Below are 25,366 nucleotides of genomic sequence, written 5' to 3'. Positions count from 1 at the left end.
TTCTTGCCATTATTCGTGCATCCAAGAGATGGCGGACAGACCTCATCGGCGTCCCTGTGGAAGTTTATACAGACCACAGGACCTTGGAGAATTTTACAACATAACGCGACCTTTCGCGGAGACAAGCACGTTAGATGGAATTCATGTCACAATTCGAAATCCAGATCACAAATGTTCCTGGTGAAAAGAACACGGGAGCTGATGCCCTTTCGCGGACTGAATTTTCAGATTGACTTCCAGAGGACTTTGAGCATTTACCTCTTAAAGATCGAGATCAAGTGATTGCAGCAGTATTCCCAGTCTTACATGCTTGCCAGTCCATATCTGCAACTAGGATTCGTTGACTTGAACACACACCTGAGGTTGGAGCAATTCTGGAAATAACAACGGATGACTCGCTGCTGGATTCTATTCGATCTGGTTATGATCAGGATGATTGGACAAAGAAATTGTGAAACAAAATTGGCTCACTTCTTGGCTTGAGAGAAGAGAATGGTCTCCTGTTTATCAGAGATCGATTAGCCATTCCTCGTGCTAACAACCTACAAGAGACCCTCTATCACTTGGCACATGACGCTATGGGCCACTTTGGGTTTGATAAGTGTTATGCAACATTGCGTGGTTCGTACTACTGGCCTCGTATGAGGGAAGACCTGGAGTCAGCCTACATACCAGGTTGTGCGGATTGTCAGCGCAACAAGTCCTCGACTAAACGTAAAGCTGGCCCCTTACATCCGCTGCCTGTCCCGGACAGACATTGTGACTCTGTGGTGATCGACTTTATAGGCCCACTGCTTGAAGATGGGGGCTTTAATGCCATTGCCACTATGACAGATCGGCTGGGTTCAGACATATGTATATGCCCAACTCGCACAGACATAGTAGCAGAGAATTTTGCGACCCTCTTCTTCAATAACTGGTATTGTGAGAATGGCTTGCCCTCAAACATTGTATGTGACCGGGACCGACTATTTGTCTCGAGATTTTGGGATACCTTATGTCACTTGACGGGGGTGAAGTTGAAGATGTCCACAGCATATCATCCAGAAACAGATGGTTCTAGTGAGCGCACTAACAAGACTGTTATTCAATGCCTCCGATACTATGTTGACGCGAACCAGCACGGGTGGGCTAAGGCTCTACCACAGGTTCGATTTCACATCATGAATTCGCTTAATGCCTCAACAGGCTTCACACCTTTTGAGTTAAGGTTTGCAACATAGACCCCGCCAATACTGGTCAACGGCGTTCATCCCGCTTCTACGAACAAATGGTTCCTCTCACTTCGCCTATGGCGAACTTCACCTACAACGCTGGCGCTCCTGTCACTTCGGTTCCTGTTCCTGTTCCTCGGACACCTACTGGCACGACCAACCCTTTCCGGCCTGGTTTTGTCATGTCTCCGCAGGATCCTGATCCAAGTACTATTCCTCTGCCAACGACTCCGCATCCAAACACGGGTCGTTTCTCTAGCGTCAGTTCCCCTCCCGTCTCTCCTACTTTTCGTTACCGACCCCTCACTCCCACACGCCTTCACGACATCGAAGAAGAAAGCGAGCCAGTTCCGATGTATCGGCACGCTTTTAGCAGGCCCATGAGCCCTGCTCAAGGTCGCTCCGGAAACGGAAACGATTCCGGTCAAGGTCAACCAAACCGCAACCCCTCTCCGACTCTTAGTGGCAAGCCGAGTCCGTTCTTGACTTCGCCATCTAGTCGATCTACAACCCCTCCTGGTTTCCCTGGAGGTGGACCTCCTGGCGGTGGTGGACCTGGTGGACCTGGTGGTGTTGGACCTGGTGGTCCTGGTGGCGGCCCTGGTGGATCTGGAAATCCATTCTGGGGTCCCCCTAGAGGTGGTGGTGGCGGAGGAGGCAGAGGAGGTGGAGGTGGAGGTGGAGGTGGTGGGCCACCTGGTGGAGGTGGTGGTGCCGGAGTCCCTTGAGCTGGCTCTCCGGGCCGTGATCTTCAACGCGCTATGATTGGCGCTCTTCAAAATTTCCAACATTTCCTCACCAACTTTCCTCAGCGCAACAATGCTGCGCCCCGTTCCAATCAGAGTCTTCTCTGGGCACCGGACACGTTCGACGGTTCCGAGCCCGCGAAGCTTCGTCCCTTTCCTCACCCAGTGCTATATGCACTTTGCCGAGCGTGAGCAAGATTTCTCTACTGATGACGAGAAAATAATCTACATCACCTCGTATCTGCGCGGAAACGCATTGGCGTATTTTACGCCTAACCTGTATGCCATGAATCAGGGCCAGGCTATTGCGATTCCGGCTTGGGACGGCAATTTTCCTTTGTTCATCAAGGAACTCCAGGACAACTTTGGTCCTCAGGACCCGGTTGGCGACAGGAGGACAAAATCCGGAATGTGACGATGAAGTCCGGTGATAAGATCACCACTTACATTATCCAATTCGACACCCTCGCTCTCATCACCAATTGGGGTGATTCCGCTCTCCGACATACCTTCTATTCCGGTCTTCCTAAACGTATCAAGGACGACATGATGCACTACGTCTACGCTAATACGCTGGACGGAGTCAAGCAAACTGCCCGTCTCATCGACGGCAAGTATTGGAAGCGTGAAGCAGAGAAGCAGAGGGAGCGGGAGTTAAGAGATTCTCATGGTGGTGGATCTGGTTCTGGTTCGGGCTCTGGCCATTCCGGTGGCCATTCCGGTGGCTCGAATTCTGGGTCTGGGGGTTCTAAAAAGGACTCCTCTTCGAAAAAATCGTCTGGCTCTTCTGGCTCCTCTGGCAACAACTCCGGAAACGGAAACGTCTCCAGGTGGTAATTCAATTCTGGCAACAAGGGCTCCAACAGCTCTCAGCAACAGGCTTCCTCGTCGTCTTCCAACAATAACGACAAGACGAAGACAGCCAAAGTGCATGCTTCCCTTCTTGGTCCTGATGGGAAGTTGAAGCCAGAAATACGCAAGTTCAGAATCAAGAACAAGCTTTGCCTCTTCTGTGGCAAGTCTGGGCACATGGCCAACGAGTGTCGAAAGAAGAAGGCCATGTTGGACGCACGCGCCACTACCATCACTCCGGTGGCTGCGTCTCCGGCGGTCGCCACTCCGGTCGACAACACTGAGTCAAAAAAAATAGTCAGCGACTCGGTCCCTCTTGCAGCCGAACCGAGCCGCGTTGACTCCAGGTTGCTACCGGAGGTACGTCTCAACGCGTCCGCTCTTTCTTCTCACGCCCTCTTTCTCGATCTTCACGTTTCCGCTCTCGTCCCGTCTCTGGGGGTCCCGGACTCGATCCTGTCAGGAATAGAGTCTGGTTCAACCCCAACTCTTTCCGTCGTACAACGCATAGCGGCGGGATTCAGCTCCCGCTTGAGGACTCTTATCGACTCTGGATCATCTCATTGTTTTATATCTGCCTCTATCTGTAAAATGAAGAATCTTTTGCCCTATGCTGTTTCGCCTGTCAAGCTACGGTACCTCGATGGCTCCTCATCAACCATCAACCAACAAATCCGTCTTCTCATCCGCTTTCCGTCTGGCGAAGTCCACCTTGTGGAATTCTATGTTACCCATCTGGACTCTCCTTGCGAAATGGTTCTTGGATATAGTTGGCTCAACCACTTTAATCCGTTGATTAACTGGTCTGAAGCCACCGTCTCTTTCCGTTCCAACACGTCTAGGGAGTCTTTGTCGACAAAACTGGCTACTATCACGCCTGCTCCTGTTGCAATCAGCTCCTCTACGAGCGAGGACACTCCGGAATCGGAATTGATTCCGCCCTCTCCGGTTGCTCCTATATCGCCCCCTTCGCCAACAAATCTTGGTCCTGTATTGGACGATCCATCTCCGGTTGACACTCCGTCTCCGGCCATAACTCTCACGCGCAAGACTCCTCTTGTCGCGCCCCAAATCTCTCTTGTTTCTGCTGCGGCTTATCGCTGTGTTATTGCGGATAAAGATACGCACCCTGACACCCTGACCTGAATTTATCCAGCCTCCGTCTCAGACGACCAATTGCGCGTAGGGCTTATACGCGACAAACTTCTGCTGGTACTTGCGCGGAAAGGCGTCATTCGGAGAGCGGAGCGGAAAGGGATTGCCGTCGAAGAGATGGTATTGGAGCGGTGACCAGCCTGCAGCCGCTCAAATTCCCTCGAGCATCTCGGTGCCAACACCTGCCGCCCTGGAATGTGTCCATTCACAAAAACCGCGGGCGGGACAGCAAGCTACCTGGATGGCAACAACGACAAGACACCGCCCATGCAACGAATACACTAGCACAAGGCTGGCGACCTTCTCACGTTCAAAGCTTGGGCCAACGAAGACGTCAAGTTTCAAAAGTTTTTCGAATGGAGATGCACAGTCGAGTTGAATTGGCTTGGTGGGTGTTTGTTCCCCCAGCGCGATTATACTGAAAGATCGTGTAGCGTATGGTGCTGCTACAATGTGCTATTCTAATAGGCTCCTTGTTGCTCTTTCATCTCCATATCCACCGATCATTTGGCCTTAAACTGTCGAAACCTAGCGTGTCTTCTGAAAAGGATGCGGTAGCTGGCGAGAGCAAGGACGCGCACGAGGTTCAAGACTTGAATCTTGATAGTGTTCTCTTCATCTTCTGGTTCTTCTTCAGTATAAAACCAACGACAGGCTGACTGGCGAGATCCAGGAAGCGGGCTTGGAGCTGAATCTGACTGGAGCGCAAGTTCTAATGTCAAACTGAAATGCCCACCTCCACGCCTAGGATCGCGATCGAGCGAAGAGATGGATAGTGATGAACAGGGCCCCAATGTCATTAACAGTCTACCGCTTTCAAGACCAGCTCCTCACCATCGTCGCCAACTTCGACGAGGTCATTAGTGTGTGGACTTTCACGTGCGGCGGACCAGTTCAAAGGCTGTGTGCCGGCGCTAGTATGAAATAGCATGCATGTGCAAAGCCTTATACCATGTATTATACTGGTTGCAGGTCAATGTAATGTAATTGAAGCAAATGGGGATTGGAGTTAATTAAGTATGCCGGCTGATTGCCTTGATAGCTAATTTGCATGCCGGAAAAAATGTTATCGGCCGGATCACAGATCCGAGTACTACATTTTCTGAAAATTTTCTGTGACAGAAAATTGGAAATCTTCTGACCCGGAAAATTTCCAGAAGATTCTCAGAAGATTGATGGAAAATTCTAAATTTTCCGTGACAGAAAATCCTCGGAAAATCTTCAGAAAATCTTCAGAAAATTTCAAATTTTCTGTGCATTTTCTGGGGCGGAAAATACATTAATGTCCGTAGTGTTACCCCGACCTATGATCTATGCAATCATCTATGCCTTATTCCTCGTATGCATCTCCCCTTCTACTTTACTTGACTTTATTCTAATCTCGTTACTTACTTTGTTATACCTTATTCCGTTTCCGTTACTTCTCGCACTATAAATACTTTGATGTATTATCACGTACTTCAGTTTGTAAATTAACGTTGCTGGTCCCTATCTCCCAGCGTCGTCTCGACTCCGCTCTTCTCCTCTTGTCTTGTCTTGGTCAACTGGAAGCCCCGGTCACCCAAACATCCTTCTGTGGGTATTCCGCCCCAAGTGCTCTACAACTTCGATTCCGTTTCCGACTTCGACTCCGTCTCCGTCCCTTTGGTCGACACGGCACTTAACAGACGCTCTTAGTGTTTCCGGTCTCTCCCGAGCACCGGTTTCCACCTTGGAGTATCTCGTACGGCTTTGTGTGGGCCCCTCTTGCGGGAGGAAGCGGTGGATTGCGGGGTTCTTTGTTTGGAGTGGATTTCTACGTCTGGTCCCACATATCTCTGGGTTGGCAACATGGAATATTGATTATGCGGGTTGTAACTAGAGACACTTGTGGTATACGTCGGTGAGGGCATAGGCTTCACTTGCGATGATCGCCAAAATCCGGTTTATCTGCATTATCTTTGATAAACTCTGAGAAGATGGCGCAAATATGATTAGCCAATGCAGCACGATTCGGGCACATCCAGCTGATGTGTCCTTCTTGGCCGCAGTTGTAGCAGCAAGTGCTGCGGGCTGTAGTGGGGGCCTGGGCTCGGTCAATCTCCATAGGTGTGGGCCCCGTAGCAGGCCCGGCGACCGTGGTTGTCCCATTTTCTCGGGGTGTGGCCACGGTCGGCCCGGTGGCGCTGATCGCCGCGTTTCGGGCCCATCCGTAGAATGGGTTACGGTTACTGAACCCGCTCTTTGCGGGGGCGGGTGCTGTCAGGGGTGTTTTGGCCCGCGGGTGGTTGATCTTGTGGCTTTCGTCGAAGATACGGTAGCGGCGGAGTGACGCTCGTCCCCCTGGTTCGCAGGGGTGCCCATTGTACTGTCATGCTCGGTAGACATTTGTCGCGCTTCTTGCGTTCGTGGGGAGGCTAATATTCTGTCAGCGTCGGGCTCGGGCCGTATCGGGGCGTCGGGGGGTCTGACTTCGAGAGGGTCTGAGGAGCACGAGAGATGGTTTTTAGCCTGGGGAATAGACAATATTAGCCTAGCAACTACATCCTGTAAGTACGGTTTTTTATACGCTAAGAGATTAGGGATGGATCGGATGGGCGCTGCGTAGGGACGCAGGGGTGAAGGGAAGGGGTTAGAAGAATGGGGGAGCGTCGAGGAGTATGGCGGTGGTGCGGGCCCCGTGCGGCCCCGTGGCCCAACAGCCCGACCCGAACCGTGACATCGTCTGAATGATAGTCAAGCTCTTGTTGTTCAAGCTCTTCTTCGGACAATAAAGGTTGATCGGAAACGGAAAGGGATGGTGATCTTGAGTACTGAGGTTCAAAATCCTCAAAGATTGGTGATAGACTCGACAGTTTGATAGATCAAGTCATGCTCGGGTTGCCTTCCTAATTTGGCAGGTAGGCGTGGGAAAATAGACACAAAGTTGTTTAATCTGAATGAACCCCCTCGCGGTGGGCTCCAGATGAAACGCTTGGAATGGTGAACACACACAGACACTAAAAGAGAACCACAAAACCACAAAACCCAACTCCAACACAAACACGAACAAACAAACACACACAACACAACACACAACCTATTTGGGACCTAAACCACCTATGCCGGACTTCGGATCAATCGGATCATGTCAGAGTTTGATTTGAGGTAGTTTGGTTTTCACAAGCGCGCAAGTTCGGGGGCTCCTACTAAAGTATATAGCAGTTGCAATTCGGTTTTTTTTTTTCTTTCGGTACATGGATTTTAGGTAATCGATTGGAACAGGCCCCGCTTATTCCTGATCATGCATGAACTCCTACAGTGATATAAATATTTCTGTGAACTTTGTACCCAAATCCCCATTGGCAATAAAACTTTTGTAAAAAAACAGACATTTTCACAGATTATAGGTGATATTTTGTCAAAAATTATGCTACCTCCATGCTACCTCCATGTTGTCTAGATTCTCCAATGCTGATTGAAGTAAGAACTTCTAAAGTGAGTATAGCATTAATATTATTAAGGCTGCATTACAGAATTTGCATGCTTCAAGACGTACACGCGTCCCCAAACAAGAGTCGGGACCGTTCAAGGAGGTGAATTGTTCTGCCCCTGCCGCTTGCTGGCGCTGAAGTAATCAGTGTTTCAAAACAGTGTCACATTGTGACACACTACAGGTTACCCACAACACGGCTGACTGACACATCCTCCGTTACAGCGGCTGGTCTTGACTATCCGTGAAAAACCGGTTGGGCCACTTAGTGGTTTGAGTCGGGAAGGGAGCCAAATTGGATAACAACTCACAGATGGTTATGAGTCGCCTGACGACTCGAACGCAAAGAAAACCCTGGACTGACGAATAAATGTGCCAGTTGGCTTGCCAGAGGCACAATCAGGATTGTCAGCCACAAATTTCTTTTGTGTCCACCACCAGTCACGAACCATGTGTTCCCCAGTGTCCTATAAAATCATATCAGGGTCGCCAACTTCCCGCACGGGCTGCTGCACTCACTCTTGTGAATTCTCCAGCTGTATAATCTGTCGGAAGGTAAGCATTGTTCCCTTTGCATGAGTGCAAGCTGATACTAGTATACCAGCTCGTCTGACTCCTTGCCCTGCCCGCCGCCGCACACATCGCGCCACCGTAAACTCTGCGTCCAGCAAGGACTCGGAGTCGGCCCACGAGTGCTGCTCCGACCCACAGAGCCAAAACCCTGCTGCACCGGTAACGAGCCGACACGATCACGCACAGGCTGCACAGCACCCATCGTGCCGCCCACGCTCTCCGCAACATCTACGCCAAACTGAATTTGCAACCACTATTTAGCGGCTCCGCCAGCAGCTGCAGCGTTTCTGGGCCTCGGACACGTAGCCCATCACGCTTGCTTGGAGATTTGGGTTGTGCGTCTTCTCCGTGCCTGACTGAATATACCACCGGAGGCATGTGCCTGGGCATCAGGCTGCCTGATGCTTAACGGGCATCAGGCAAGCACTGAGCGCCATTCTGGGGTGTGACATGCTGTAACCATGAGGCTTTAGATTGATTAGATAAGATTTAGATAGCACTGAATTCACAAATAAGTCCCTTTTTACTTGAGTTACATTCAAGTATACTATCAGTAATTGATAAGGTCAACTTGACTGTATATTACTTGGCTATATCCAACCATAAAACACTCTATTTGTCCATTTAAAATTTATTTTTTGGTTTGATAAACCTACTTGACCTGTAGTATATACCAATCTGGCCATTGCATCTACTCTTTACCCAGATAGGTTAGTATGAGCAATGGTCCACCCATAGGTGTCTATGAAGTGACCTGAAGCCTTCCCCATCTGGACTGGTGGGGATTCCTGCATTCTGGTAGGCAGGCTGCTAGTGGTTTACTTTCTCAGATGACTGAGCTGGTCATAATTAGCATATAATGTATGACTAGCAATCTTAAACTACAGCTGCTCTAAGCAGCAATTTGACCCTTTGCTTTGTCTCTATCAAAGAATTGTATATTAGGAAGGCTCACAGCAACTCCAGAGTTTGCTCTCAGTGGTGTTAATTATAAGAAAATACATTGCTCTCACTGGTATCCTATAGATCCCTTCAAGTTATATAGGAACACCAATAAAATCTACATAATTTATTGATGTAGCGTATAAATGCCTCATGGCATCAACATGTCAAACTGGCCTGGTGCTTGCCTAGTGCTCGCCTGATGCCCGTAAAGCATCAGGCTGCCTGATGCCCCGGCACATGCCTCCGGTGTACGTTCTCTGAAACAGCGCGTGATGGCCTTGCTCAGTATAGCAACACGGTTTTTCTGCAGTTTGGCAAGTGATGGAGGGGCGGCAGCAGAAGACATGCCACACGAAGGATGTTAGCTCGGCGTGGGCAATGTGGTAGGTTTCGTTTCCATCCAAAACATCAGTCCGCTTTGGCCAGCTCTCGTAGTAAGCATTTGCGGAACCGCGTTTGTCAACACAGGGGGTTGGGAATTCGAAAATCCAGCCAGTATGTTTGTGCTCCTCCCCGTCATCGTCTTTGGTGCTTTGACAATTCTTATCGCCATTATTTTCCAACTCAGAAATCTCGATTTACCCCTCAGCAACACAGACTTCGACCCCAATGCTCCATTGCTGCTTATGGCTACGGCCTCCTGTCTACGATAGCTTGGATAGCATGGAGGTCCTCCTGACGTATGGGCTCCGAGAGTAGTTCAAGTTCTACAGCGGGCGGGAGGGTGCGGGTGCGGCCATGTTGCAGTCACTTGAGCAGTGAAAGTTAGTCCTTCCCGTCGTCGCTGCTCGCAGCGCTGTTATAGTCGTTTAGTTACCCACCATGAACCCACGGTTTCAGGACCGCTATTTCACGTTGGTGTCCGGAGGGACTGTTCGTGCTCAGTTGATTTTGACTTGACAAGCCCGTTTCCGCTTTGGCAGTCGTTTTGGAGTCTGTGGTAGGGCGGAATAGAAAACAAGGGTGTTCTGTTGGTCAAGGTAAGCATTATTCGCGGCTGGAGACGATTTTGCAAAAGACCTACCCAAGTTACCTTGTAGTTCACCGATTTTGGCAGGACTAGCGCTAGCGGCGTTGACGAGCGGGACACAAGGCCGTTGATCTTGTGGTTGGAGTTATAGCAGGCGGCAAGATGGTTCATTTGGCGGCAGTGGCTACTTGAGGAGTTGCGTAACTTGCGTTAGGTTGGCGCCAGAGTTGCGGGAGGTCGAGCAAAAGGCCGCTGACAACGGGCACGTAAGACGAGCCGGAGGCGGAATTATCTGACGATGAAGACGATGCGGGCGGCATCGAGGACCATGGTTAGATGGATGGAAGGACGACCTGAAGATGTTCAAGAGCGGCGGGATAGCCCTCTTACACACGAACCTCACTGCCAACCCGCCCAATTATGGCCCCCCCTATGACCTTCATGCTCTACGCTCGCCAAATAACTCACGGGACGTCAGCGAATCAGACGCTGCTCAAATTCGTACACGGAAACCAATATATCAACCCCCGCAGGGCAACAAATGACACTCAACCCAACCCGGCCCTTGCTCTCCGAGCACCGCGCCTTAGTAGCACACTGTAGAAACCTGCGTACAGTGTGAGCGAGGCTCAGCTCACGGTTCGGGAAAAGAAGCGTCATATTACCTGCGTACAGTGTGAGCGAGGCTCAGCTGCAACGCAGTCAGTAGGTACAATACACGGAGTCGCGCGGCCTACCTCACGGTTCGGGAAAAGAAGCGTGAGGCAGTGCCGCGGATCAGCTATCTAATATACTGCATCTGACATCGCCACCCTCGGAACCAAATAGGATCGACACACCCCCCGATGGAAGGTGCAGTAGCCCAACACCCCCCATGCGCGCACCCCCAGACGGGTTACTCCACCACTCCCAGTGCTAGTCGATGGCGCGTGAAGTCAGGCTTCGATAGTGACTTGGTGAGCGTATCGGCAATGTTGTTGAAAGTGGACACCCGCGGTAGAGAGACTTTGTCCTTCTCGACGATGTCGTTGACATACTTGTACCGAACGTCAATTGCCTTTGCGCGACTGTGGAAGCGTTGATCGTGAGCAATTTTACGCGCGGCGTCGTTGTCCCCGCGAATGGGAGTTGGTCCAGATGGTCGCTCGTCCAGGCCCGTGAGAAGACTCCTCAACCAGCATGCTTCATGGCCGGCCTCCGCCGAGGCTATGTACTCGGCCTCCATCGAAGATCCGGCGACCACTTTCTGCTTGCGTGACGACCAGGATATCGCCCCAGAGCCCAAGGAGAAGGTGTAACCCATGACAGACTTGCGCGGCGTCTGGGTCGTTCGCGAAGTCGGAGTCCGAATAGCCCGATAGCCGAATGTCTGGCCCGCCTAGCTCAAGTCGGAACGCACGGGTCGTCTTGAGGTACTTGACAACTCGGATCGCCGCTTGCCAGTGTGCCTCGCGATAGCAGTCAAGAAAGCGCGCGAGGTGGTTGACAGCGAACGCAACGTCTGGGCGAGTACCCACGGCGATATACATCAGGCTGCCAACCAGAGAGCGGTAGGGGAGCTTCGCGAGTCTGCGTGATTCATCAGCGTCGGCTGGAAGGTCAGGTCGTGTGAGGAAGAGCTTGGGCTCCATCGGGGTCGAGACTGGGTGGGCATCTGCCTGGCCGAACTGCAAGACGACACGGTCGATGAGGGCTGCCTGAGAGATGCTGATCATGCGCCGCTCCGGGTCCCGTACAATGGCAATCCCGAGGCAGAAGGACGCAGACCCAAGGTCAGATATCTCCCAGCGTGTGCAGAGTTGGTCCTTGAAGGCGTCGTTGATTGCTGGCGTGGAGGCGGCAGACAGCATGTCGTCGACGTGTACGGCCACAATGATCGTGTCGTCGCCGCGTTTGCGATAGTAAACGCACCATTCGCACCGAAGTCTGGTGAAGCCCCAGGAAAGCATAGCCTCGTTGAACGTCTTGTTCCACCAGCGGCCTGCCTGATGCAATCCGTAGACGCTCTTCTTGAGTTTCATCAGCCAGTTCTCCTTCCCGGGCTCTTCATGTCCTTTGGGCTGGCGGCAGAACTGCTGTTCGTCCTCGGGTAGTGGAGCGTTCAGAAAAGCGGTTTTGACGTCTATCTGCTGCAGGTCGAGGCCGCGCGATGCTGCGATGTGGAGGATAGCACGGAACGACTCAAGACGGGCGGTGGGAGACGTGGTATCTGTGAAGTCACGGCCGTAGACCTGCCTACTGCCCAGAATGCAATACCGCACCTTGTGCCGCACCACAACGTTCTGCATGTCCCGCTTGCGTAGGTACACTGGCCACAGATCAAGAACGGTCTTCCCAGCCGGCACCGACCCAGGATGGACCAGGTCGTAAACGTCCAACGCCTGCCATGACGCAAGCTCCTCGAACTCGCCAGCCAGCCACCGATCAGCCTCCGCAATCCGCCATTGCCTCCCTCCGGGATTTAGGATCGTTGGGGAATTCAATATTGATCGGGCCATCGTCGACACACGCGTTGAGTTCAGCCAGAATCCGTGCTTCCTCGCCATCGTCATCCTCGGGCGTGTCCGCGATGATCGCCATCCGCTCCTGCACGAGCGCGAGATCATCGTCTGACTGTTCCCCCTCCGCGACATGTACGACCGTTGTGGCATTCTTGAGACGTGCAGACCGCCTGGGCGCGTCGGTCAACGATTCTGGCGTGGGGTCACCCGTCGTGGGCATGTCCGACGTCGAAAGAGGCTGACGGGTAGTCGCTTCGTCCTGCGGGACTATGGGATTCAAGACAGGCTCTTCGTTCGCAAGCTCTGCAAGTCGGCGGCGAAGAAGGTCACGGTTGAATTTCAGAGGCATGTCAGGGGAACCTCCCTTTCGGCCCCTCGGAGACGATCCCGATTCCGGTCCGACTCCGGTTCCGACTCCGGTGATCGCATCACCGCCTCCGTCAGGCGCATCGCCGCCCCCCGCCTGGCGATCCCCCTGGGACCTGGCCTGCGACATGGCGCAGGCATACTGCACGGAGCAACGATCAACCTTGGCGCGTCAAGAGCGCAGTATATAGTTCCGCTACCTAGCAGGCGGACCCTTAGAGTTTCTTCTCTTTGGATCCTCCCCTGCTAGGTCAGCCTCACTTGTATTTGCTTACTTCTAGTCACTCTTTGGATCCTCCCCTGCTAGGACCTTGATCTCAGGCCTCCGGGGTTGCCCTTACAGCAGAAGAAACTCTCTACGGGATCAACCGGACAAGATTGCTAGGTTCGGCGCTGACTCAGGCTCGGAATACGAGTCCGTTCCGCCCTCGTCACCGCCCCTACCACTTGTCCCCTCCTCCTCTGTCACTCCTGTCGTCCCCGCACCTGTCATGCCTTCCGGAGCTACTCCTGACGCTGACACTCGGCTGGATGCACTCGAGGCGAAAATCAGCCGCCTAACTGAGGCCCTTACTCTTCTCACCACCCAGGCTTCCGCTGCCGCTGCCGCCGCTAATACTGCTGGCGGACCCCAAACAACACCACCCCGGAGACGTCGATTCCGACTCCGACTCCGGTTCAGGGCGATTCGAAGCCCTCTTTGGCGACATCAACCTCGCCTCAAAATTGGTCTTGCGACCAAACCCTCCGTTCACCTTCAACGGCGATCGGAAACGCGGCCGCGCGTTCCTTTACGCGGTCCGCACCTACGCCCGCCTTGCCCCTGAGGCCTTTGTGGTCAACGGAGAGGCGAGTGAGGAAAAGGCCGTCCGCTATGCCATGTCGTTTATGGCAGAAGGACCCGCTCAGCAATGGGCGGAGCGCCACGGAAGCAAAGCCCCGTTTCCGTTTCCGTCCTGGGGCTCGTTCGTTTCCGAGTTTCGACTCCGGTTCGTCGAGGAGAACGAGCAAGATCATGCTCTCTCCAAACTGGAGACTTCCGCCTATCACATGGGCACAAAGGATGTCTACCAGTACACCGACGACTTCGAGGACCTGATGGACCTCGCCGGATTCGAAGACGGTTGGTCAAGGTGACCAAGTTCCGCCACGGACTTGACCCCTTGATCAACAACGGAATCACGTCCTCGAACGACCCCCGGACCTCCGGGACTACCTTAGCTGGCGCACCCGGGCCTTCCGTCAATACGAGGCCCTGGTCCGGGCCAAGCTGATCAAGTCAGCCGCCCCCAAGACGCCTGGCGGTTTGATTCGGACTCCGTTTCCGGTCAACCGCATCCCGGCTCCGGCCCCTTTCCGCCCGGTGGCTCCGGTCGTGCCACCCGCGGCCCGCGCCCCCTCCGGCGCCTCCAGCTCCCGTCCCCATGGAGTTGGATCGCACTAGGGCTCGGGGTGCCCCTCGTCGCGCCTGCTTCAGGTGCGGCGACCCAAACCATCTCGCCCGGGATTGCCCCCTCCCCGCGGACGTCCGCTCAATGGACATCCTCGACGAGGTAATCCAACAACTCGGTGACGAGATGTTAGCGGAGTTGATCGCCCGCTACTCGGACACAGCTGCGCTGCCGGAGACGGCTGCGGAGTCGATGGCCGGAGAGGATTTTGTCCCCCGCGACGAGTGACTGGTGTGCCCTCGTTCGCGTCCATAAATCGTTTCGCTTGTTTGTATGACGAATCAATTCCTTTGCCCTACAACGAGCCTGAAACGAAAGACATACCCTCCCCTGCCCCCATTTCGACTCCGTCTCCGACTCCGCCCGACTCCGGTTGTCGTCCTTCGTCGCCTCACTGCCTGGGAAAAGAAATTGCCCAAGCAGTACACTGTCGCTGCCTCCCCTGGAGTAAACTCCCTCCACCTCCCGTTGGAGCTAGAGTCCACCACCAGTGCGTTGAAGCTCTCCCTTTCTGGGCTTGTTGACTGTGGTGCCACCTCCGACTTCATCGACACGAACTATGTCGCTCGGAATGGCATTCCGGTCCGCACCCTGGCGCAGCCGATTCCGGTCTTCAACGTCGATGGCACTCTGAATGATGCTGGCTCCATCAACCAGATCGCGGACTTGGTCCTACGCTACAAAGGCCATTCCGAGCGCGTTCAACTCGCCGTCACCCATCTCGGTAAACAAGACCTCATCCTGGGGTACTCTTGGCTGCGGAAGCATAACCCAGAGATCGATTGGGAAACCAAGGAGGTCAAGATGACGCGGTGCCCCCGCGGCTGCTCCACTTGCCGCGAGGAAGAACGGTTGAACGGACTGAGCTACGGCGACTCCGGCTGCTCCAGAAGCGACTCCGCTCCGGCCCGTTCCCCTCGGTCTGCGCCATGGACCTTTCTGGGTCTGATGACGGAGACGATTCCGTCTCCGGCGACGACTCCGGCCTGCCTGATCTGACGCCGGACTCTGACGACGACGATGACGATGGTCAGCTTGAAGATGGTGACCGCATCTTCTACACCTCGTTCCGTCCCTCGGAGGAGATACGCGCTGGCAGTACTGTCTCGCAGCGCCTGGCTGAAGCCTTCGCCAGGAACTCCGCTCCCCCCCCCTCCGAGATCCCGGACTGGGCTAAAGAGTTCCAGGACGTCTTCAACAAGGAGTCTTTCGACACGCTCCCGAACGGAGAACCTGGGACCACGCCATCGAACTCGTCCCCGACGCTAAGCCGGCCAACTGCAAGGTGTACCCCATCTCGCCCCTTGAGCAACGCGAGCTCGACGCGTTCATCGAGGAAGGGCTGTCGACGGGCCGGATTCGCCTCCCAAGTCTCCGATGGCGTCTCCGGTCTTCTTCGTCAAGAAGAAGGACGGCGGACTCCGCTTTGTCCAGGACTATCGGGCCCTCAACGCGATGACCGTCAAAAACCGGTACCCCCTTCCGCTGATCAACGACCTCATCAACCGGCTCAAAGGCGCTCGTTACTTCACCAAACTCGGCGTTCGTTGGGGCTTCAACAACGTCCGGATCAAAGAAGGTGATGAGTGGAAGGCAGCTTTCCGGACTAACCGAGGCCTGTTCGAGCCCTTGGTGATGTACCGGCCTGACAAACTCTCCCGCGACGTTCCAAACGATGATGAATGACATTTTCCAGGACCTCATCCTTTCCGGAGACGTCATGATCTACCTGGACGACATCCTGATCGCCCATTCCGACCTCCGGAAACACCGACAGATCGTCCAGGAGGTCTTGCGCCGACTCCGAGAGCATAAGTTGTACCTCCGAGCGGAGAAGTGCGACTTCAAAAATCGTCAATCGAATACCTCGGAGTCATCATCTCCCACAACCACGTCGAAATGGACCCCGTCAAGGTCGCAGGCGTCTCCGCCTGGCCGACTCCGGAAAACAAGAAGGATGTTCAGCAGTTCCTTGGGTTCGCTAATTTCTACCGCAGGTTCATTCGCGACTTCTCGGCCCTCGCGTCCTCTCTTTGCGCTCACCAAGAAGGACCAGCAATGGACTTGGGGCGACGCGGAGGCCTCCGCGTTCCAAGCGATCAAGGACGCGGTCACCTCGGAACCGGTCCTGGCGATTCCGGACGACGCACGGCCTTTCCGACTCGAGGCGGACAGCTCTGATTATGCGACGGGGGCGGTTCTTTCACAATCCGCCCCGGACGGGAAGTGGCACCCTGTAGCATTCTATTCCAAAAGCTTAAATGATGTCCAGCGCAACTACGAAATCCACGACAAGGAGATGCTCGCGATCATCCGCGCACTCGAGGAGTATAGACACTTCCTCGAGGGTGCCGCGCATCCCGTCGAGATTTGGACTGACCATCAGAATTTGGAGTACTTCAGGAAGACGCAGCACCTCAACCGGAGACAGGCCCGCTGGTCCCTCTACCTCTCCCGGTTCGACTTCACGCTGCACCACAAGCCCGGTCGCGACATGGGCCGACCTGACGCCCTCTCTCGGAGACCCGACCACGGAATCGATTCCGACAACTCCGGCGTCGTCCTTCTGCGGCCCGAACTCTTCCACGTCCGCGCACTCGAGGGTGTTTCCGTTTCCGGTCCCGGTTCCGAACTTCTTCGCGACATTCGCGATGCCCTCTCCGGTGAGCCTGACCTGGAGGAGCCCGTCGCACTAGCGGCCCGGCAACTCCTAAAGGTCCAAGGTCAAGCCCGAGGCCCCCGCTCCTCACGCTCCGGCGAGTGGGCCGTCTCCGGTGGTCTTCTCCACTTTCGTGGGAAGATTGTCGTGCCCAAGGACAAGGACCTCCGGAGGCGCATCATCGAGCTCTGCCATGACACTCGAGTCGCCGGACATGCCGGTCGCTTCAAGACCTTGGAGTTGGTCTCCCGGAACTACTGGTGGCCTCAGATGTCTCGCCATATCGGCCGGTGCGTCGCGACCTGCGACTTGTGCTGTCGCACCAAGGCGCTCCGGAGACTGCCCCACGGAGAGCTACACCCGACGGAAACACCCCGGAGCGCTGGCATACCGTCTCCGTCGACTTCATTGTCGAGCTCCCGAGGCCCATGGGTACGACAGATCATGGTCGTCGTGGACACCCTTGGGAAGCGAGCCCACTTCTCCGAGTGCCATACCACGGTCGACACAGTAGGAGCAGCCCGCCTCTACTACCGGAATGTCTGGCGCCATCACGGGACTCCGGAGAAGTACGTCTCCGACCGTGGCTCACAGTTCATCGCGGACTTCACCCGAGAACTCTGGCGTCTAATCGGCATCAAGCCAGCCACGTCCACCGCGTATCATCCGCAAACGGACGGTCAGACAGAGCGCGTCAACCAGGAGTTGGAGCAGTACCTGCGGATCTTCACCAACTATCAGCAGGACGACTGGGATGAGCTGATTCCGGCCGGAGTTCGCTTACAACAACCACGTCCACTCATCCACGCAGCAAGTCCCCTTCATGACGGACACGGGACGGCTTCCGCATGGGCTTTGAACCCGGAGCCCGTTCCGCTATGGAGTCTGTGAACGAGTTCCGCGACCGAATTGCCACTGGGGTTGCCGGGCCAAGGCCGCTCACTAAGGCCAAGGAAGAGTATAAGCGCTACTACGACCGGAGACGCACTCCGTCTCCGGAGTTCAAGGTTGGCGACCGTGTTTGGCTGGATGCCTCTGACATCAGGACGACTCGCCCCTCGGAGAAGTTCTCCCACCGCCGCCTCGGTCCGTTCAAGATAGTCGCGGAGATCAGCAAAGGTGCCTACAAGCTCGACCTCCCTCCGCGCTACTCGAAGCTCCACCCGGTCTTCCCGTCGTCAAGCTTGAGCTCGCCCAAGACGACCCCTTCGACGGACGCCCCGGCTACGACCAGCCCCCTCCGGACCTCGAGGACGGAGTCCCGGAGTGGGAAGTAGAGGAGATCTTGGACGCAAGGGTGAGGTATAAACGGCTGAATTACCGTCAGATGGAAAGGCTACGACGCGTCCGCACGACCAGTGGGTCCGCTTCGACCGCGTCTTCGCCCCGGACAAAATCGCGGAGTTCTACCGTAAGTACCCTGGCAAACCACGGCACATCGCCTCCGCAACCTTCGACTCGATTCCGTTCCGGTCTATGCGTCGGGACGCCGCATTCAAAGGGGGGGGTGATGTCAGGGGAACCTCCCTTTCGGCCCCTCGGAGACGATCCCGATTCCGGTCCGACTCCGGTTCCGACTCCGGTGATCGCATCACCGCCTCCGTCAGGCGCATCGCCGCCCCCCGCCTGGCGATCCCCCTGGGACCTGGCCTGCGACATGGCGCAGGCATACTGCACGGAGCAACGATCAACCTTGGCGCGTCAAGAGCGCAGTATATAGTTCCGCTACCTAGCAGGCGGACCCTTAGAGTTTCTTCTCTTTGGATCCTCCCCTGCTAGGTCAGCCTCACTTGTATTTGCTTACTTCTATTCACTCTTTGGATCCTCCCCTGCTAGGACCTTGATCTCAGGCCTCCGGGGTTGCCCTTACAAGGCACCGTCTGGCCCAGTTCAATGAACCGGACGTGGATAGAGTCGTAGACCTTCCCAGTCGCTCTCTCCCAGCAGCGATAAGATTTCGAGCGAGGTGTATAACCGATCAGGACACACTCCAACGAGCGTGCGAAGAGTTTGGGGTTGTGGCCTGGGATGAGGACAAAAGCCCGACAGCCAATCTCACGCAGGTGCTTCAAGTTCGGCTTGCACAGATGATAGCACTCGAACGGCGTCTTCCCGCCTTGAGACCGTGAAGGGGTGCGCGCATGCAAATAGGCTGCTGTGACGTAGAATTCATCCCAGAGGTTAGGCGGCGCCCCACACGCAATCCTCATGGTGCGTGCCTTGTTGTGGATGGTCTCGTGGAAGCGCTCCACCTTGCCGTTCTGCGCTGAAGTCTCCCGTGAGGTGAAGCGGAGTTGGGTGCCGCGAGCGGCGCACCACGAGTCGAACTCCATGCTCTTGAGTTCTCCATTGTCCATGTTGATCTCCACCACGCGGTCACCCGTCTCCGTCTCGACTGCTAAAATCCATTTCTGCATGAAAGTACAAGCGCTAGCCTTCGAAGGGAGGGGGATGCACCACCCAAGCGAAGTCGCATCGTCTACCACGTCCATCACATACTCGTTCCCGCTCCTGGACCGTACGCTGAATGGTCCACTCAGATCAACAAAAACCTTCTGGAGCCTCTTTGTAGACTTGACCCCCTCCCTCTCCTTCGGTATGACAGATCGGACCTGTTTACCAAGGATGCAGGCGTCACAAGGTGTGGCAACGGGTGAAGGTGAAACGTCCATACCGTCGGCACCCCCAGACTGGAAGAGGTCGGCGCAAGCCTGCGGGTGAGCATGCCCGAGGCGGCGATGCCATGTATCGATGGTTGGTGCGACGGCAGAGGCGGCGGCGGCAATGGGAGCAACAGGCATAGCGAGCGAGCAATCGAGACGATAGAGGTGCCGGCGACGGTCAACTGTTCCCGAACAGACCAGTTGACCAGTCTTGTCGGAAATCCACACACGGTCCGCGCTGAAGTGGCATTCGAGGTCCAAGTCCTTACACAAACGGCTGACGGAGAGAAGTCGGACTGTTGCCTTCGGGACATAGAGCACATTCTTGACGGTGAAGCGGTCTGTTGCAATAGTCCCGACCCCAGTGGCGTTTATGGAGGAGCCCTGAAACCCTCTGATAGCATGTGGCGCGATGGGTAACAGGTCTACGAAGTCCTCTTCGTAAGGTGATATGTGGACGTTGGCACCCGTGTCAGGGAAGATAACGAAGGTGTCGGACACGGCAGCATTGACCTCCGGGCACCCCCAATCGCAGGGAGCGAATGCGTCCGCCAACACAGCGTGGGTCTCCGCGAGGTAATGTGGATCGATCTTTGCGGGCAAGTCGTCTGAGCGCAAGTTGATGAAGTTTGCCTCCGGTGATTGAGAAGTCGTCGATTGCGGCGTAGGAATCACATAGTAGTCGGTACCCGCGATTGTCGTGTAAGCTTTCCCATTGGAGTCGTGCTTGAATCGTGTGTTGGTCGAACCGGCAGTCTTCGAGCCACCGCCCCTCCGTTTGGCCGACTCCTTGCTTGCCGTCCTGGCTTCTGTGATGGATTTCCCAGCCATACCACCCCCTTCTGCTACGCAGAACTCCGATGTATGCGTCTCGCGCGCAGTACAGGCCTTCACCGTGCAAATCTCCCTGCGGCGACCACCCCCCAGTGGCGGCAAACACCAGCGTCGAGCTGCCAGACGGAGCAGAGTGCTTGTTGGCGATGACCTTCTCCACATCCTCCACAGAGAGGGACTGCCTCGCCAGGAGGCCGTCCACCAGGCCGTCATGGTTCGTCGAGAGCGCACTGATCAGCAGCGCTGTCAGGAAACTCTCCGGAGTCGGGCGCGCCACCCGCCCAAATCGACTTGTTCAGTGTCTTAATCTCCTCCGTCGTCGCCTCGAAGGTCGCCGGGTCCGATGCGTAGGAGATCTTGAATGCTTCCTTCAGCGCGCACCTGGCTGAGAGGCCCGGGGTGGATGTGGCGTTCACGCAGCGTGAGCCACACCGAAGAGGCAGACAGGCAGGAGGTCACCGCGTCGCGTTCAGTGCGCGACAGCACCGACAGCAAGAATGAGCGCACCACCGTATCGTTGTCGACCCATGCAGCCGCGAGAGTGGGGTTGGTGGGGTCAGGCACGTGGGCCGGGTCCAGAAAACGTGTCGCGCCGGCGTGCAGGCCAAGGCTACGCTCGACACGGTCCGACCAGTCAACCCAGTTGCCCTTGGACAGAGACAGAAACTTGTCCTCCGGCCAGTTCGCGATGGTGATGGAGAATGGACGCGCATAAGACGGCGGCGGGTGTGGTAAAGAAGGCATGGATGGGAGGGAAGGAGGGGGAAACAGACGGGGAAGATCCGACGCGTCGTAGATGTGGGAGTGCGGAATCGTGGGGACATACGGGAATGCTTGAGGTGGAGAAGGAAAGGCAGCTGGCGAGAAGGCTTCGCGGCCAAGCGAGGGCGCGGGAGGGACAGACAAGAAAGGGTTGCGCGAAGAGGCACGCGGGGCCGCGGAAGGAAACGTGCCGGGCGTGTGCAAGCCTTGACCACGCCTCGCCAACGGCGAGTCGTCGTAGACATCGAGGAAAGGGTTGGAGGGATGCGAGAACATATCGGCGAGGTCGGCGAGATAAGCGGGGAAGCGCGAGAGGTGTACAGCAGGAATCTGGCGTCTTAAACGCAAATGCCCATAACCTGTAGAAACCTGCGTACAGTGTGAGCGAGGCTCAGCTCACGGTTCGGGAAAAGAAGCGTCATATTACCTGCGTACAGTGTGAGCGAGGCTCAGCTGCAACGCAGTCAGTAGGTACAATACACGGAGTCGCGCGGCCTACCTCACGGTTCGGGAAAAGAAGCGTGAGGCAGTGCCGCGGATCAGCTATCTAATATACTGCATCTGACATCGCCACCCTCGGAACCAAATAGGATCGACACACACGCATACTTGTACGCGGTATATAAATGTGATTCAAAAAAAAAAAAAAAAAAACAACGGGCACGTGGTGATTGATTCGAGGCTGTGCTGCTGCCACTTTCTTTTCCTTCCAACCTTCCAACACGCTCCAGAGACCGCTCGCCCGCCCTGACGTGATTACCCGAGCTGACCCCAACGCTGGCCGCTGGCTTGTCGCGGGGCCGATGAGCAAGAAGAGCTGGCTGACTTGGCCCGGAATCGCCCGTCTTGCCTACTGACCGCCGCAGCTTGCATTTCGGGCAGCCTGACGCGTTTCCCTGAGCTGATCGCCGACACTGGCTTGTTGCGGCCCAAAGAGCAAGAAGGAACTCGTCAACTCAGGCCTAGTCTGACGCGGCTCTACACTCGCGGTGCTCTTTAGGCTGCTGTCTCATCCGTGGACGACCTAACACCTGTGGCCCAAGAAAAGTAAGCACTAGTAAGCACTATGTCTTTTTCCATTATATTTGCAATTTCTTAGGCTGTACCGCTGAAGATCACCGCCTGACGTGTTTCCGAGTCCCGAGGCTGGGGCCCTGGGCCCACGATAGCGGCTCGTTTGTCGGCGCCGTTGAGGCGGCTATCCCTTGGGTCAACGACTGGAACGAAAGGACGACCCTAAGGAGTACTATAAGTATCTCTTTTGCCCACAGCCGCACTCACTTCAAGCTACCTTGGATATTCGTCTTGCGCGTTGCTTGCAGGTTCTTTGCTGATTTGACTTGCGCAGTGGTTGCGCTAATGTGAGTCCAGCGCGGTCTTGTCACGAACTTAAGCTGATTTGTCGGGCCAAGCACGGGAAACGATATCGATTACTACAAGCTGTTGGGAGTGAACTAACAATTTTCTTCAGCGCGCGAGGAATTGCTGCTCACTCAGGAGTAGTAGTAGTTGTTGTTATGGTAGTCGGTAGCAAAGTGTGGATTACAATGATATAGCATACGCTGGACGCCGGCACAGGATGCACACGGGCGCGTTGGTGACAAGGACACACAGGGTGTCCGCCAGCACGCGCATGCCGGTGTGACCTTGACAGGGATAAGGCCGGATCACAGATCCGAGTGCTACATTTTCTGGAGATTTTCTGTGGCGGAAAATTGGAAATCTTGTGACCCGGAAAATTTCCAGAAGATTCTCAGATGATTGATGGAAAATTCCAAATTTTCCGTGACAGAAAATCCTCGGAAAATCTTCAGAAGATTTTCAGAAAATTTCAAATTTTCTGTGCATTTTCTGGGGTGGAAAATACATTAATGTCCGTAGTGTTACTCGTTTCAAAGTCCGTATTGTTGCTAGAGGTGATCTACAGAAGGAAGGTATTGACTATAAGGAAGTTTTTGCTCCAACTGCAAACTTAGAGTCAATCAGAATCCTTTGTGCCTTAGCAGCAAAATATGATCTTGAACTAGATCAAATGGATGTTTCTACTGCTTTTTTGAATGGGGAACTACAGGAACAAGTCTATATGATGGCTCCAGAAGATGCAAATCTCCCTGAAGGATATTGCTGGCTTCTAAAACGTTCAGTTTATGGTCTACACCAAGCTGGACGTACTTGGAATCGTACTCTTGATACAGCACTGTTAAAACTAGGATTTCATAGGCTTAATGCTGAGACTTGTCTCTATGTCTATCAGAAAGGAAAACAAACTTGTTTCCTACTAGTCTATGTGGATGATCTACTTCTAGCCACAACTACCAAAGAGTTTATGGCACAGATAAAAGAGACATTAAAATCTACATTCAAAATGAGAGATTTAGGTCCAGCCAGATATCTTCTAGGAATTGAAATTACTAGAGATCGCAAACAGCGTCGGATCCGTCTAAGTCAAGCCCAGTATATTAGCAAGGTTTTAGAGCGCTATGGAATGCAGGATACTCAAAATGGTGTCAAAACACCTATGGCTCCAAGACAGCAATTGTCTATTATAGATCCTGAAAATGATGAAACAATCCACAAGAAACAGCTTGTTCAAAATGGACCAATTATGCCATATCAAAGTATTGTGGGGTCTATCATGTATGCAATGCTAGGTACCAGACCTGACTTAGCATATGTTGCTGGAGTTTTGGGTCATTATAGTGCAAATCCAAAAGCATGCCACTGGGAGGCAGCCAAGAGAGTTCTCAGATATCTGAAGACTACCAAAGATTGGGGTCTGACATATGATGGATCTGATATAGGCATGGATCTAAACTTCATAGGCTACTCAGATGCAGACTGGAATGGTGACAGAGATACTTCAAGGTCAACATCAGGCTATGTATTTCTTTCTGCAAAAGCAGCCATTGGGTGGTCAAGCCGAAGACAAAGTCTTGTAGCTCTATCCTCTACAGAAAGCGAGTTTATTGGACTTGCTAATGCTGGACAACATTTAGCATGGCTTAGATCATTCTTTGAAGAAATAGGTCAACCACAACAGGGAGCTACTGAACTACGATGTGATAATCATGCAGCTATCATTCTCTCCAAAGATCCTCAATATAGAGCTCGAACACAGCATATAAATCGAAAATATAGTTTTGTCCGAGATGACTTGGTCCGTCATGGAGAGTGTGAAGTTGTTTGGTATCCTACAGAAGATATGGTGGCAGATATTTTCACCAAGTCTCTACCCCATGCTCAGCACTACAAATTCTGTCTAGCTATGGGACTACGGCCTGGGTCGAGTGGGGGTGTCAGGAATTGATGGCGGTCCGCCCCGGCCTCCCGGCCCGTGATAGTGATCTCCATGGGAGTTCCGGGAGTGTCAGCAGGTACATTACATTTACATATATACTGACACCTCTTTTCCGTTGCCCCTCAGTCTTTGATCTCATATAGCGGGAGACTGAGGGTATGTTACTTTACTTACTTAACTTATATAAATACTTACTGTACTTAGTTACTGCGCTTTCCGCGCATTTACAGGTAGTTAATACAGTCTTTGATCTCATATAGCGGGAGACTGAGGTTACTGCGCTTTCCGCGCATTTACAGATTTTGACAGTATATAGTTGGGAAGGCCTGTATCAATAATCATCCTAATTTGGACACAAATGATAGATCATGATATAGTCATCAAAAGTACTGATGGCAATCAAAAATGGTTCCACATTAAAACATTATATAGATAGGGGCACTGGTTGAATACGGCTGGGAGAGTCCGAGAGAGAGAGGAGAAACTAGAGAGACGAGTAGATCAAGGAAAAGGGCATTAGGGGAAAGAGTGGACGCGTTGAGGACAACCTCAGAAATCGCATCTGAGTCAACGCAGCTCTGGGCGTGCGAGGAGGTATCGCCAGAGCTGCTAACTAGTTTTTTGACTCGTTAGTGTTAGAGGTGTTTGCGGATTTACCAGAGGTCTCTGCGGTCGACGCTTTCCCAGAAGCCATCTTGTTGGCCGGAATATGGGGACATTTGTCCCGCATATAGCCGTCTTCGCCGCAGTACAGGCACAACTTGTTCTTTTTGCACCTATCCTTTTCGGCTTGACTTAGCTTCCCATCTTTGTCAAGCACATTGGCGTAGGGTTTGGAGGTATTCGGAGAACCCGAACCCTTTCTGTTGTTGTTACCCTTGTTGCCGTTGTTGTTGTTGCCCGAGTTGTTAGACAATGAGGAAGAA

This window comes from Mycena indigotica, assembly GCF_014461135.1.
Source record: "Mycena indigotica strain 171206Taipei chromosome Unknown Mind.scaff0008, whole genome shotgun sequence".
Lineage (NCBI taxonomy): Eukaryota > Fungi > Basidiomycota > Agaricomycetes > Agaricales > Mycenaceae > Mycena > Mycena indigotica.
This window is presented reverse-complemented; position numbering follows the sequence as displayed.